The sequence below is a fragment of the Salmo salar genome, chromosome ssa14 (genome assembly GCF_905237065.1).
Source record: "Salmo salar chromosome ssa14, Ssal_v3.1, whole genome shotgun sequence".
Lineage (NCBI taxonomy): Eukaryota > Metazoa > Chordata > Actinopteri > Salmoniformes > Salmonidae > Salmo > Salmo salar.
The window spans coordinates 54,733,430-54,749,750 of record NC_059455.1 but is presented as its reverse complement, the minus strand read 5'-3'; positions in this window follow the sequence as shown (position 1 = coordinate 54,749,750).

The following is a 16,321-nucleotide window of genomic DNA, read 5'->3' as shown; positions in this document are numbered from 1 at the left end:
GTAGGAGTTGTGACCCGTTTTTGTTGGTTATTTTGTCAGTTGTGTCTAGGGGGGCATATTTGGGAGGGAATACTGTCACCTCCAGGTAGGTATTTGTCCCCCTGTGTGCTGAGGGAATACTGTCACCTCCAGGTAGGTGTTTGTCCCCCTGTTTGTCCCCCTGTGATTGAGTGTAGTCTGGCCCAGGAGTGTGAAGGTGAACAGAAAGGCACTGGATCAATGAACCGCCCTTGCTGTCTCTGCCTGGCCGGTTCCCCTCTCTCCACTGGGATTCTCTGCCTCAATCCTATTACAGGGGCTGAGTCACTGGCTTACTGGTGCTCTTCCATGCCGTCCCTAGGAGGGGTGTGCCACTTGAGTGGGTTGAGTCACTGACGTGATCTTCCTGTCTGGGTTAGCGCCCCCCCTTGGGTTGTGCCGTGGCGGATATCTTTGTGGGGTATACTCGGCCTTGTCTCAGGATGGTAAGTTGGTGGTTGAAGATATCCCTCTTGTGGTGTGGGGTCTGTGCTTTGGAAAAGTGTGTGGGGTTATATCCTACCTGTTTGGCCCTGTCCGGGGGTATCGTCGGACAGGGCCACAGTGTCTCCCGACCCCTCTGTCTCAGCCTCCAGTATCTATGCTGCAATAGTTTGTGTCGGGGGGCTAGGGTCAGTCTGTTATATCTGGAGTATTTCTGCTGTCTTATCCAGTGTCCTGTGTGAATTTAAGTATGCTCTCTCTAATTCTCTCTTGCTCTGTTTTTTTCTCTCTCTCGCTCTCTTTCTTTCTTTCTCTCTCTCGGAGGACCTGAGCCCTAGGACCATGCCTCAGGACTACTTGGCCTAATGACTCCTTGCTGTCCCGAGGCCACCTGGTCGTGTTGCTGCTCCAGTTTGAACTGTTCTGCCTGCGGCTATGGAACCCTGACCTGTTCACCAGATGTGCTACCTTGTCCCAGACCTGCTGTTTTCAAGTCTCTAGAGACAGCAGGAGCGGTAGAGATACTCTGAATGATCGGCTATGAAAAGCCAACTGACATTTACTCCTGAGGTGCTGACCTGTTGCACCCTCTACAACCACTGTGATTATTATTTGACCCTGCTGGTCATCTATGAACATTTGAACATCTTGGTCATGTTCTGTTATAATCTCCACCCGGCACAGCCAGAAGAGGACTGGCCACCCCTCATAGCCTGGTTCCTCTCTAGGTTTCCTCCTAGGTTCCAGCCTTTCTAGGGAGTTTTTCTTAGCCACTGTGCTTCTACACCTGCATTACTTGCTGTTTGGGGTTTTAGGCTGGGTTTCTGTACAGCACTTTGAGATATCAGCTGATGTAAGAAGGGCTTTATGAATACATTTGATTGAAATTTGTTTGATAATTGGATGCTACAAAAAAGGTTATGGTAGGACAGTGTTGGAGATGATATGAATATTGAATACAGGAAAATGTAGGACAGTATCGTAGATGGTAGGACAAAGGTTGTGTTAAGACAGTATTTGTTACTTTAATTTTCTACTTATCTATGTTTTACTAAACACTTATTTTACTTGTTTTCTTAACTTCTTAAAGCATTGTTGGTTAAGGGCTTGTAAGGAAGCATTTCACTGTAAGGTCTACACATGTTGTATTTGGCTCATGTGACAAATAAAATTTGACTTGACAGTGTTGGAGATTATGACATGATTGTAGAATGAAGGTAGTTGTAGGAGAATGTTGTGGATGGTAGAATAAAGGTGGTTTTGGAAAAGTGTTGGATGTGATGATACGATGCTAGAATAAAGGTTGTGGTAGGACAGTGTTGTAGATTATTATTATTTTTTTTTAAATTTGATTTAACTCTTATTTAACTAGGCAAGTCAGTTAAGAACAAATTCTTATTTACAATGATGGCCTACCAAAAGGCCTCCTGCGGGGACGGGGGCTGGGATTAAAAAATAATAATATATATATTACCTTGACTAACCGGTGCCCCCGCACATTGAATCTGTACCGGTACCCACTGTATATAGCCTCGCTATATGTTGTATTCAGCGCATGTGACAAATACAATTTGATTTGAGATGATGATATGATGGTAGAAGGGTCGTGGTAGGGATGGTTGGCGATGATGATACGATGGTAGAATAAAGGTAGTGGTAGGTCAGTGTTGTAGACAAAGATAGGATGGTAGAATAAAGGTGGTGTTGGAACAGTGTTGGAGATGATGGTAGACCCTGGTTTTGACCCTTGCCTGTCCTGACACTGAGCCCACCTGCCTGACCACTATGCCTGAGCCTGCCTGCCTACCTGTACCTTTGCCCCACCTCTGGATTGTTGACCTCTGCCTACCCTGAGCCTGCCTGCCGACCTGTACCTTTGCCCCACCTCTGGATTGTTGACCTCTGCCTACCCTGACCCTGAGCCTGCTGCCGACCTGTACCTTTGCCTCACTTCGGGTTTACTGATCCCTGCCAGCCTTGACCTTTCTATTGCCTGCCCCTATTGGATCATTAAACTATTGTTTATTCGACATGGTCTGCATCTGGGTCTTACCTTAGTACAAACTGGCCCCGACTGACCCAGCAGACCCGGGCCAGCTGCGCAAAGCCATCTCCTCCCAAGGAGCCTCCATTGGTAGGCATGAGGAGTTGCTTCGTGGGCTGATGAAGGGGGTCCAAACATTGGCTGAGCGCCATGACCGGGCGTTGGACATGCTGCGGGAGCAATTCCTCGGGCTGGCTGGGGGGCAGCCTGCCACGATGGTAACCCCACCGCCACTCAGTAACTCAATCTATTTTCATGAATTTCCGTCTGACTGACGTCCCCAAAGTAAACTGACTGTTACTTCGGCCCAGAAGCCAGGATATGCATATAATTGGTAGCATTGGATAGAAAACACTGACGTTTCTAGAAATGTTAAAACAATGTCTGAGACTATAACACAATTGATATGGCAGGCAAGATTCCAAATAAAAACCAACAGGAAATCTTTTTTTTATGTTGAGTCCCTTATAATGGAAGCTATGGGTCCTATGTAATTCCAGTTCCCAGACTGCAATTCCTATGGCTTCCACTAGATTTCAACAGTCTTCGTTCATTGTTTCAGGCTTGCTTCTTCAAAAACGAGCAAGATTTTGAAGTTTTTGTAGAAAGAGTCCCGGTACAAAATCAGTCTGTTCACGCGCCACGAAGAGGACGCGCGCTTATTAATTGTACTTTTCTTTTGAACATACTTTTCTGTATTAAATATTATAGTTTATTTACATTTTTAGGATACCTGAGGATTAAATAGAAACGTAGTTTGACTTGAATGGACAAAGTTTAGCAGTAAAGTTTGGACTTCTTTCTCTGCAGGTTCAAAGAGTGGATTACTGAAATCGATGGCGCCAACTAAACTGACTTTTTGGGATATAAAGAAGGATTTTATCTAACAAAACGACCATTCATGTTGTAGCTGGGACCCTTGGGATTGCAAACAGAGGAAGATCTTCATAATTAAGTTATTTATTTAATCGCTATTTATGATTTTGTGAAGCCTGTGCTGGTTTGAAAAATATATATTGATGTACGGCGCCGTCCTCAGACAATCGCATGGTATGCTTTCGCTGTAAAGGCTATTGTAAATGGGACAACGCAGTTAGATTAACAAGAACTTAACCTCTCTAGGGTAGGGGGCAGTATTTGCACGGCCGGATAAAAAACATACCCGATTTAATCTGGTTATTACTACTGCCCAGAAACTAGAATATGCATATAATTGTTTGATTTGGATAGAAAACACCCTAAAGTTTCTAAAACTGTTTGAATAGTGTCTGTGAGTATAACAGAACTCATATGGCAGGCAAAAACCTGAGAAGATTCCAAACAGGAAGTGCCCTCTCTGACCATTTCTTGGCCTTCTACAATCTCATTATTGAAAACTGAGGATCTCTGCTGTAACGTGACACTTCTTACGGCTCCCATAGGCTCTCAGAGGGCGCCAGAACGTTGAATGATGACTTTGCAGGCCATGGCTGAAAAACAGTAGCGCATTTGGTAAGTGGTCGATCAGAGAACAATGAGACGGGGGCGCGCGTGCACGAGAAGAGTCCATTTTAGATTTTTAGTCTTTGAACGAAAACAGGGTTTCCCGGTCGGAATATTATCGCTTTTTTACAAGAAAAATCGCATAAAAATTGATTTTAAACAGCGGTTGACATGCTTCGAAGTACGGTAATGGAATATTTAGAAATTTTGTCACCATACGCGCCGGGCGCGTCACCCTTCGTTACCCTTCGGATAGTGTCTTGAATGCACGAACAAAACAGAGGATATTTGAACATAACTATGGATTATTTTGAACCAAACCAACATTTGTTATTGAAGTAGAAGTCCTGGGAGTGCATTCTGACGAAGAACAGCAAAGGTAATCACATTTTTCTTATAGTAAATCTGAGTTTGGTGAGTGCCAAACTTGGTGGGTGTCAAAATAGCTAGCCCGTGATGGCGAAAAGCTATTTTAAAATCGGATATAGCGATTGCATAAAGGAGTTCTGTATCTATAATTCTTAAAATAATTGTTATGTTTTTTGTGAACGTTTATCGTGAGTAATTTAGTAAATTCACCGGAAGTTTGCGGTGGGTATGCTAGTTCTGAACGTCACATGCTAATGTAAAAAGCTGGTTTTTGATATAAATATGAACTTGATTGAACAAAACATGCATGTATTGTATAACATAATGTCCTAGGAGTGTCATCTGATGAAGATCATCAAAGGTTAGTGCTGCATTTAGCTGTGGTTTGGGTTTATGTGACATTATATGCTAACTTGAAAAATGGGTGTCTGATTATTTCTGGCTGGGTACTCTGCTGACATAATCTAATGTTTTGCTTTCGTTGTAAAGCCTTTTTGAAATTGGACAGTGTGGTTAGATTAACGAGAGTCTTGTCTTTAAAATGGTGTAAAATAGTCATATGTTTGAGAAATTGATGTAATAGCATTTCTAAGGTATTTGAATATCGCGCCACGGGATTCCACTGGCTGTTGAGTAGGTGGGACGATTTCGTCCCACATACCCTAGAGAGGTTAAGCTTTTAAATGATATAAGATACTTGTATGTTCATGAATGTTTAATATTACGATTATTTATTTGATTTGCGTACCCTCCAATTTCACCTGATGTCGTCGACTGGTGTCCCGCTAGCGGGATGCCTATCCTTAAGACGTTTTTTAAGCTAAGTGTGCCCTCATTTTTGAGCTTCAGCCCTCCTCCTTCCCCTCGGATTGCTCCAGAATAGCCTACCTCATCACGCTGATGTCTGCAGGGCTCTTACCTGGGCTACCGCCATATGGGATCAGCAGCCGACCATATGCGTGAGCCTGGAGGGGTTTGTGGGGGAGGTGAGGAAGGTTTTTGATGGCCCGCTCTCTGGGAGAGAAGCTGCCCGGAAGCTAATCCAGCTCCGGCAGGACACCCGCACAGCGGTCGACTATGCGGTGGATTTCTGCACGTTGGCAGCAGAGAGTGCGTGGAACCCAGAAGCATTGTTCGACATGTTCCTGCACAACATTTCGGAGGAGGTTAAGGACAAGCTTGAGGCTCGGGAATTGCCCACGAATCTTGACTCCCTCATCACTTTGACCATCGGCATCAATGGGCGATTGCGGGAACGTAGGATGGAGAGGGTATTCGGCATCACTTGGCTTTTTGGACGCCACATTGGCTTCCGAGCTGAACATCCCAACTCGGCCCCTTTCTATTCCCATGGATGTTAGAGCACTGGACGGGCACTCTATAGGTTGGGTCACCCATACCACCACTCCCATCAACCTATGTGTGTCAGGGAATCACAGCGAGACCATTCAGTTCCTGCTCATCAAGTCCCCTCAGATTCCATGGTGTTGGAAAACTTCTGGCTCCAGCGACACAATACACTCATCAACTGGTCTACGAGGGCTATCATGGGCTGGAGTCTGTTCTGCCATGCCCATTGTCTGAAATTGGTGCAACCTGCCCCGGGACGTCTTCCTGGATCCTCGGAGGTGGCTCCGGACCTCTCCGCCATTCCCGCGGAGTACCAGGACCTCCGGGACCTCCAGGAGGCCCGGGCCACTTCCCTTGTTATCTGTTTGTCCGTTGCCAGTTCGTCTTGCTTGTCAAGTCACCCAGTGTTTTGTTTCTCAGCTCCTGCTTTTTCCCAGTCTCTCTTTTCTCACCCTCCTGGTTTTGACCCTTGCCTGTCCTGACACTGAGCCCGCCTGCTTGACCACTCTGCCTGCCCCTGACCCTAAGCCTGCCTGCCTACCTGTGCCTTTGCCCCACCTCTGGATGGTTGACCTCTGCTTACCCTAAGCCTGCCTGTCAACCTGTACCTTTGCCTCACCTCTAGTTTACTGACCCCTGCCTGTCTTGACCTGTCTATTGCCTGCCCCTATTGGATCATTAAACTATTGTTTATTCGACATGGTCTGCATCTGGGTTTTACCTCCCATACTTGATACCAATAATAAACAATCAATAATACCTTGATATCAACATGTAACACTGTTGTTGGTTCACAACTCTAACAAACACTAGACACAAAGGTTGGTCTGCTTCATCAGCATGTCATCCCACTTTTGGACATGCTTTAATAGTTACAGGTCAGAAGAGGGGGGGATGAATGAGCAAATTGAAGGCTGGTAGCCATGATGATATGAGGGCCAGATTGGGAATTTAGCACCCCCTACTCTTACAATAAGTGCCATGGGATCTTTAGTGATCAGGACACCCGTTTAACGTCCCATCCGAAAGACAACATCCTACACAGGGCAATGTCCCCAATCACTGCCCTGGGGCATTGGGATATTTATTTTTTGACCAGAGGAAAGAGTGCCTCCTACTGGCCCTCCAACACCACTTCCAGCAGCATTTTACCCAGGGACCAACCAGGACCAACCCTGCATAGCTTCAGAGGCAAGCCAGCATTGGGATGCAGGGTGGTATGCTGCTGGTTAAATGTAGAAGACACATGTTGGTTGAATGCATTCAGTTGTGCAACTGACTAGGTTTCCTCCTTCCCCCCTCTGCCCTCACTGAGACCCTCACTCTGCCCTCACCCAGACCTCACTCTGCCCAGTCTCCATACACCACTGATTCGATAACAATGTGTGGCCTCGCTGTCATTCTATCACATCTTTCGCTCTATCATGCTCTCTAACCATACAGATTCAAATTAGGTCAGCTTTGTGGTTTCTATACATGGATCATATCAATTACCATACTAGCAGAACAAACACAAGCCAGACCTGGTTAGGATACAGAGGGGGTCAATGCAGTACCCCTAACTCTAAACCTCTGTTTATCTTTCCAAAATTATTCAAACAAAGACTAGTCTGATGAGTGTACATGCATATTGAGTATAACACACATTCACTCAAATGACCTGATGTATTTTATCAAGGGAACGCCCTACATAAGACCCTAAAGGAATGACCGGGTTAAGGGTCCTTAGGAGAGGGCAGAGAATTGGTCAAATACTATACTAACCGAAACCTGCTTGTAAATATAAGTTTTATTCTTTGGGCCTGCTTGGAAACATAAAAATAGAACACTGGTTGCAAAAATAAGTATAACATTCAATGCTTTGATTGTCTTTTTCAAATCTGTTTATTTTCTGCATATGTATATAACTTCTTAAATATTTCAAGAGCATAAAATTGAAGGTGCACAATTTCCTTTTTATCTGTTTTGTTTTCAACATATTGACATGAACATCCAATATTGCTTAAACAAGTATGTATAGGTTATAACTGTGTTGTATCAAGTGCATTAGTACAAAAAGAACAAATAATATTATTATAAAAACAATTTTAATGGCTTTACTTTATACATACAGTTGAAGTCAGAAGTTTATATACACTTAGGTTGGAGTCATTAAATCTCGTTTTCAACCACTCCACAAATTTCTTGTGAACAAACTATAGTTTTGGCAAGTCGGTTAGGATATCTACTGTGTGCATGACACAGTATATTTTCCAACAATTGTTTAAAGACAGATTATTTCACTTAAAATTCACTGCATCACAATTCCAGTGGGTCAGAAGTTTACATAAACTAAGTTTACTGTGCTTTTAAACAGCTTGGAAAATTTCAGAAAATGATGTCATGGCTTTGGAAGCTTCTGATCGGTTAATTGAAATCATTTGTAGTACTGAAACTATCGAGGTTACCTAGCCAGCTACACTTTCAAACAAAGTCATCAATGCAGCCACTGCTAGCTAGCCTACTTCACCAGCCAGCAGTACTGTATCATTTTAGTCATTTTAGTCAATAAGATTTTTGCAACGTAAGCTTAACTTTCTGAACATTCGAGACGTGTAGTCCACTTGTCATTCCAATCTCCTTTGCATTAGCGTAGCCTCTTCTGTAGCCTGTCAACTATGTGTCTGTCTATCCCTGTTCTCTCCCCTCTGCACAGGCCATACAAACGCTTCACACCGCGTGGCCGCTGCCACTCTAACCTGGTGGTCCCAGCGCGCACGACCCACGTGGAGTTCCAGCTCTCCGGCAGCCTCTGGAACTGCCGGTCTGCAGCCAACAAGGCAGAGTTCATCTCAGCCTATGCTACCCTCCAGTCCCTCGACTTCTTGGCGCTGACGGAAACATGGATTACCACAGATAACACTGCTACTCCTACTGCTCTCTCCTCGTCTGCCCATGTGTTCTCGCACACCCCGAGAGCTTCTGGTCAGCGGGGTGGTGGCACTGGGATCCTCATCTCTCCCAAGTGGACATTCTCTCTTTCTCCCCTGACCCATCTGTCTATCGCCTCCTTTGAATTCTATGCTGTCACAGTTACCAGCCCTTTCAAGCTTAACATCCTTATCATTTATCGCCCTCCAGGTTCCCTTGGAGAGTTCATCAATGAGCTTGACGCCTTGATAAGTTCCTTTCCTGAGGATGGCTCACCTTTCACAGTTCTGGGTGACTTTAACCTCCCCACGTCTACCTTTGACTCATTCCTCTCTGCCTCCTTCTTTCCACTCCTCTCCTATTTTGACCTCACCCACTCACCTTCCCCCCCACTCACAAGGCAGGCAATACGCTTGACCTCATCTTTACTAGATGCTGTTCTTCCACTAATCTCATTGCATCTCCCCTCCAAGTCTCCGACCACTACCTTGTATCCTTTTCCCTCTCGCTCTCATCCAACACTTCTCACTCTGCCCCTACTCGGATGGTATTGCACCGTCCCAACCTTCGCTCTCTCCCCCGCTACTCTCTCCTCTTCCATCCTATCATCTCTTCCCTCTGCTCAAACCTTCTCCAACCTATCTCCTGATTCTGCCTCCTCAACCCTCCTCTCCTCCCTTTCTGCATCCTTTGACTCTCTATGTCCCCTATCCTCCAGGCCGGCTCGGTCCTCCCCTCCTGCTCCGTGGCTCGACGACTCATTGCGAGCTCACAGAACAGGGCTCCGGGCAGCCGAGCGGAAATGGAGGAAAACTCGCCTCCCTGCGGACCTCTCTGCATTTTCCTCTTCTGTCTCTGCTGCTAAAGCCACTTTCTACCACTCTAAATTCCAAATATCTGCCTCTAACCCTAGGAAGCTCTTTGCCACCTTCTCCTCCCTCCTGAATCCTCCTCCCCCTCCCCCCCCTCCTCCCTCTCTGCGGATGACTTCGTCAACCATTTTGAAAAGAAGGTTGACGACATCCGATCCTCGTTTGCTAAGTCAAACGACACCGCTGGTCCTGCTCACACTGCCCTACCCTGTGCTTTGACCTCTTTCTCCCCTCTCTCTCCAGATGAAATCTCGCGTCTTGTGACGGCCGGCCGCCCAACAACCTGCCCGCTTGACCCTATCCCCTCCTCTCTTCTCCAGACCATTTCCGGAGACCTTCTCCCTTACCTCACCTCGCTCATCAACTCATCCTTGACCGCTGGCTACGTCCCTTCCGTCTTCAAGAGAGCGAGAGTTGCACCCCTTCTGAAAAAAACCTACACTCGATCCCTCCGATGTCAACAACTACAGACCAGTATCCCTTCTTTCTTTTCTCTCCAAAAATCTTGAACGTGCCGTCCTTGGCCAGCTCTCCTGCTATCTCTCTCAGAATGACCTTCTTGATCCAAATCAGTCAGGTTTCAAGACTGGTCATTCAACTGAGACTGCTCTTCTCTGTGTCACGGAGGCGCTCCGCACTGCTAAAGCTAACTCTCTCTCCTCTGCTCTCATCCTTCTAGACCTATCGGCTGCCTTTGATACTGTGAACCATCAGATCCTCCTCTCCACCCTCTCCGAGTTGGGCATCTCCGGCGCGGCCCACGCTTGGATTGCGTCCTACCTGACAGGTCGCTCCTACCAGGTGGCGTGGCGAGAATCTGTCTCCGCACCACGTGCTCTCACCACTGGTGTCCCCCAGGGCTCTGTTCTAGGCCCTCTCCTATTCTCACTATACACCAAGTCACTTGGCTCTGTCATATCCTCACATGGTCTCTCCTATCATTGCTATGCAGACGACACACAATTAATCTTCTCCTTTCCCCCTTCTGATAACCAGGTGGCGAATCGCATCTCTGCATGTCTGGCAGACATATCAGTGTGGATGACGGATCATCACCTCAAGCTGAACCTCGGCAAGACGGAGCTGCTCTTCCTCCCGGGGAAGGACTGCCCGTTCCATGATCTCGCCATCACGGTTGACAACTCCATTGTGTCCTCCTCCCAGAGTGCTAAGAACCTTGGCGTGACCCTGGACAACACCCTGTCGTTCTCCACTAACATCAAGGCGGTGACCCGATCCTGTAGGTTCATGCTCTACAACATTCGCAGAGTACGACCCTGCCTCACACAGGAAGCGGCGCAGGTCCTAATCCAGGCACTTGTCATCTCCCGTCTGGATTACTGCAACTCACTGTTGGCTGGGCTCCCTGCCTGTGCCATTAAACCCCTACAACTCATCCAGAATGCCGCAGCCCATCTGGTGTTCAACCTTCCCAAGTTCTCTCACGTCACCCCGCTCCTCTGCTCTCTCCACTGGCTTCCAGTTGAAGCTCGCATCCGCTACAAGACCATGGTGCTTGCCCACGGAGCTGTGAGGGGAATGGCACCTCCGTACCTTCAGGCTCTGATCAGGCCCTACACCCAAACAAGGGCACTGCGTTCATCCACCTCTGGCCTGCTCGCCTCCCTACCTCTGAGGAAGCACAGTTCCCGTTCAGCCCAGTCAAAACTGTTCGCTGCTCTGGCACCCCAATGGTGGAACAAGCTCCCTCACGATGCCAGGACAGCAGAGTCAATCACCACCTTCCGGAGACACCTGAAACCCCACCTTTAAGGAATACCTAGGATAGGATAAAGTAATCCTTCTAACCCCCCTTCCCCCTTAAAAGATTTAGATGCACTATTGTAAAGTGGTTGTTCCACTGGATATCATAAGGTGAATGCACCAATTTGTAAGTCGCTCTGGATAAGAGCGTCTGCTAAATGACTTAAATGTAAATGTAAATGTAAATTGGAGGTGCACCTGTGGATGTATTTCAAGGCCTACCTTCAAACTCAGTGCCTCTTTGCTTGACATCATGGGAAAATCAAAAGAAATCAGCCAAGCCCTCAGAAAAAAATTGTAGACCTCCACAAGTCTGGCTCATCATTGGGAGCAATTTCCAAATGGCTGAAGGTACCACTTTAATCTGTACAAACCATAGTACGCAAGTATAAACACCATGGGACCATGCAGCCGTCATACCGCTCAGAAAGGAGACGCATTCTGTCTCAAGGAGATGAACGTACTTTGTTGTGAAAAGTGCAAATCAATCCCAGAATAACAGCAGAGGACATTGTGAAGATGCTGGAGGAAACCGGTACAAAAGTATCTATATCCACAGTAAAACGAGTCCTATATCGACATAACCTGAAAGGCCGCTCAGCAAGGAAGAAGCCACTGCTCCAAAACCGCAACAAATAAAGCCAGACTACGGTTTGCAACATGGGAACAAAAATCATACTTTTTTGAGAAATTTTCTCTGGGCTGATGAAACAAAAATACTATATGGCCATAATGACCATTGTTATGTTTGGAGGAAAAAGGGGGAGGCTTGCAAGCTGAAGAACACCATCCAAACCGTGAAGAACGAGGGTAGCAGCGTCATGTTATGGGGGTGCTTTGCTGCAGGATGGACTGGTGCCCTTCACAAAATAGGCAGGAAAATTACGTGGCTATATTGAAGCAACATCTCAAGACATCAGTCAGGAAGTTAAAACTCGGTCACAAATGGGTCTTCCAAATGGACAATGACCCCAAGCATACTTCCAAAGTTGTGGAAAAATGGCTTAAGGACAACAAAGTCAAGGTATTGGAGTGGCCATCACAATGCCCTGACCTCAATCCTATAGAACATTTGTGGGCAGAACTGAAAAAGCGTGTGCGAGCAAGGAGGCCTACGAACCTGACTCAGTTACACCAGCTCTGTCAGGAGGAATGGGCCAAAAATCACCCAATTTATTGTGGGAAGCTTGTGGAAGGCTACCCGAAACGTTTGACCCAAGTTAAACAATTTAACCTGTTTAGGATAGGGGGCAGTATTGACACGGCTGGATAAAAAACGTACCCGATTTAATCTGGTTACCACTCCTACCCAGTAACTAGAATATGCATATACTTATTACATATGGATAGAAAACACCCTAAAGTTTCTAAAACTGTTTGAATGGTGTCTGTGAGTATAACAGAAATCATTTGGCAGGCAAAAACCTGACAAGGTTTCAGGCAGGAAGTGGCCTGTCTGACAAGGTGTCGTTCTTCTTGTCTCTGTTTATTGAAGAGTGAGGATCTTAGCTGTCCCGTGACACTTCCTACGGCTGCCATAGGGTCTCAGAAGGCGGCAAAAAGCTGAATCGTGGCTTTGCAGGCTCTGGCTGAAACAAAGTAGCGCGTTTGGGTAGTGGCTGGTTACAGTACTGTGAGACTCAGGCGCGTGCCCGCGTCGACCGAAAGCTTTGTTTACTTTCCTCAGTTTAGCTAAATGGACATTCCCGGTCGGAATATTATCGCTTTTTTACGAGAAAAATGGCATAAAAATGGATTTTAAACAGCGGTTGACATGCCTCGAAGTATGGTAATGGAATATTTAGATTTTTTTGTCACGAATTGCGCCATGCGCGCTACCCTGATTTACCATTTCAGATAGTGTCTGGGACGCATGAACAAAACGCCGCTATTCGGATATAATGATGGATTATTTTGGACCAAACCAACATTTGTTATTGAAGTAGCAGTCCTGGGAGTGCATTCTGACGAAGACAACAAAAGGTAATCAAACTTTTATAATAGTAAATATGATTATGGTGAGTGCTAAACTTGCCGGGTGTCTAAATAGCTGGCCCGTGATGCCTGGGCTATGTACTTAGAATATTGCAAAATGTGCTTTCACCAAAAAGCTATTTTAAAATCGGACATATCGAGTGCATAGAGGAGGTCTGTATCTATAATTCTTAAAATAATTGTTATGCTTTTTGTGAACGTTTATCGTGAGTAATTTAGTAAAATGTTAGCGAATTCCTCCGGAAGTTTGCGGGGGGTATGCTAGTTCTGAACGTCACATGCTAATGTAAAAAGCTGGTTTTTGATATAAATATGAACTTGATTGAACAAAACATGCATGTATTGTATAGCATAATGTCCTAGGGTTGTCATCTGATGAAGATCATCAAAGGTTAGTACTGCATTTAGCTGTCTTCTGGGTTTATGTCACATTATATGCTAGCTTGAAAAATGGGTGTCTGATTATTTCTGGCTTGGTACTCTGCTGACATAATCTAATGTTTTGCTTTCGTTGTAAAGCCTTTTTTAAATCGGACAGTGTGGTTAGATTAACGAGAGTCTTGTCTTTAAATAGCTGTAAAATAGTCATATGTTTGAGAAATTGAAGTAATAGGATTTTTAAGGTTTTGAAAATCGCGCCACAGGCTTCAAGTGGCTGTTACGTAGGTGGGACGAATTCGTCCCGCCTAGCCCATAGAGGTTAAAGGCAATGCTACCAAATACTAATTGAGTGTATGTAAACTTCTGACCCACTGGGAATGTGATGAAAGAAATCAAATCTAAAATAAATCATTCTCTCTACTATTATTCTGACATTTCACATTCTTAAAATTAAGTGGTGATCCTAACTGACCTAAGACAGGACATTTTTACTAGGATTAAATGTCAGGAGTTTTTAAATGTATTTGGCTAAATTGTATGTAAACTTCCGACTTCAACTGTAAGTATATGTTTAAGGAACACAGGCACAAACCACTTTTTGGTCAGATACAGTATAACATTCATAAGAATGTAGTTTGAAGGATGAGTATATACAACAGAGAGTTAGGGTCAGAGTTAGGGTCAGGGTCAGAGTTAGGGTCAGGGTCAGAGTTAGGGTTAGGGTCAGAGTTAGGGTCAGGGTCAGAGTTAGGGTCGGGGTCAGAGTTAGGGTCGGGGTCAGAGTTAGGGTTAGGTTTTAATGTGGTGGAGCACACCAAGAGAGACACACACACACTCCCACTCGGGAAGGCAGGAGAGAGAGAGAAGCTATGAGTGGCAGACTAAGACGTGACTGTGGGCTTTGTTCCAAGCTGAATATCGCGCGGATAGACCGGCATTTCAAGTCTGTCCATGCACTTAAGCCTGGTACTATTAAATGGAAGTGTGCTATGCAATCTTGCCGGCTTTCAGCCGAGAGACAGCGGCCCGGATCATGGAAGTGTACGCAGCCTAACAACGATGTTGCACCGCGGCTGGAGCCCTGGGAGAACCCTGTGTATTTCCAGTGTGTGGGAAGTGAGTTGTGCGTGGATCAGCAGCTGTTGGACGAGAGTGAGCACGCGGTGGCGACTGGGCCGGTGCAGTCAACCAGCCAGATCGGTGGTGAACCACGCTCGGAACCGAGGGAGCGAGGCTGCGCGGAGGCGACTTCCACTGAGAGCGAGAGCGATGAAGGCGGCGGTGTGGATTCCGGAATTGAAGGTTGGAGAAATGTAATTTTGACTGAATATGAGCACTTTGCTACGGGTAGAAACCCTTCAGTTAAACGAATTGACAATTGTCGCACCAGTCTATCCCGAGTACGGAAATTCCTCCGCTATATGTCAGAGGGCAAGGCCGATGAAGGACTGTGTTCTCTGGATAACTACAGACGTGCGTCTGAGTGGTACGGTCAATGTGAAGACCGTTGTTTGGCACCATCCACGTTAAAAATGTACCGATCCGATGTTCGAAGTTTCTTGAACTATCTCATTCAGTTCCGGCCAGAAGGTCTGCAGGCTAGAGCCAGTAAAATCCGAAAGTTGTTACTCTGCTTGGCAAAGATGGACAGGGATTCGCGGCAGAGCCAGGCAACACACAGGGCAAAATTCCGCAAACGCTGCAGGGACAAGGTGCTCAGCGCTGCGGAGTTAAGCCGATTTGTTGAGCAAAGCAATCAAGCTATTCCTTCGGTTCTCAGTAGGCTGGAGGTCCGACCCACCTGCGCTGATAGACGTAGGTTTGCGGCTCTCATGTCCAGCCGGTTGGCCATCTTTAATGGCACTCGACGATCCCCAGTCACCACATTCAGTGAGAGGGAATTTACTGAAGTAACCCCGGAAAGTGGGGGTTATCAGATGTCTATTTCAAGCCACAAAACGAACTATAGCTTCGGTGAGTGCAGAATTGTTCTATCTGTGCAGGAATACACTTGGCTTAAACGATTCCATCAGATCAGGCCTCATCTGAGTGGAATCACCTCAGACACAACACTCTTCTTTTTCATGTCCTGCGGTCAACCGTACAGCAATATCTGTGAGTATGTAGGCCAGCTATTTGAAGAATTTGGCATTGGAAGTAAAGTCACCTTCGGTACAATTCGACGAAGCATTGCTACATTGAACTTTAATCAAGGCTCGGTTAAAGACCGGGGGACTGTGGCTGACCATATGTGTCATTCTCTGGAAACCCAGGCACGGTACTACCGGTTCCATAATTTGCCTCGTAACGCCAGCCGAGCGCGGACACTAATTGAGGGACAAATCAACCCATGATTCACTGATAAATAAAGACTATTTATTTGAAACTCACCCATGTCTTTGTGTGTGTGTCATTTGGTCTTGGGCCCGTAGTAGGGTGCTGTCAGGGTGGGTATGGAGGTCCCTATACCCTTTAAAAGTATTTAAAACAGTTATAAAATTTCACCCCTGGTAACCCAAAATAAAACCAGGTGCCCGTTTCGACTTAGTGCAATTTCTGAGAAGAAAAACAGAATATTTTCTGAAGATTTTTTAAAACTTCCATAAATCAGCCAGGCCGGCCCCCATTGACTTGGGCCCGTAGTAGGGTGCTGTCAGGGTGGGTATGGAGGTCCCTATACCCTTTAAAAGTA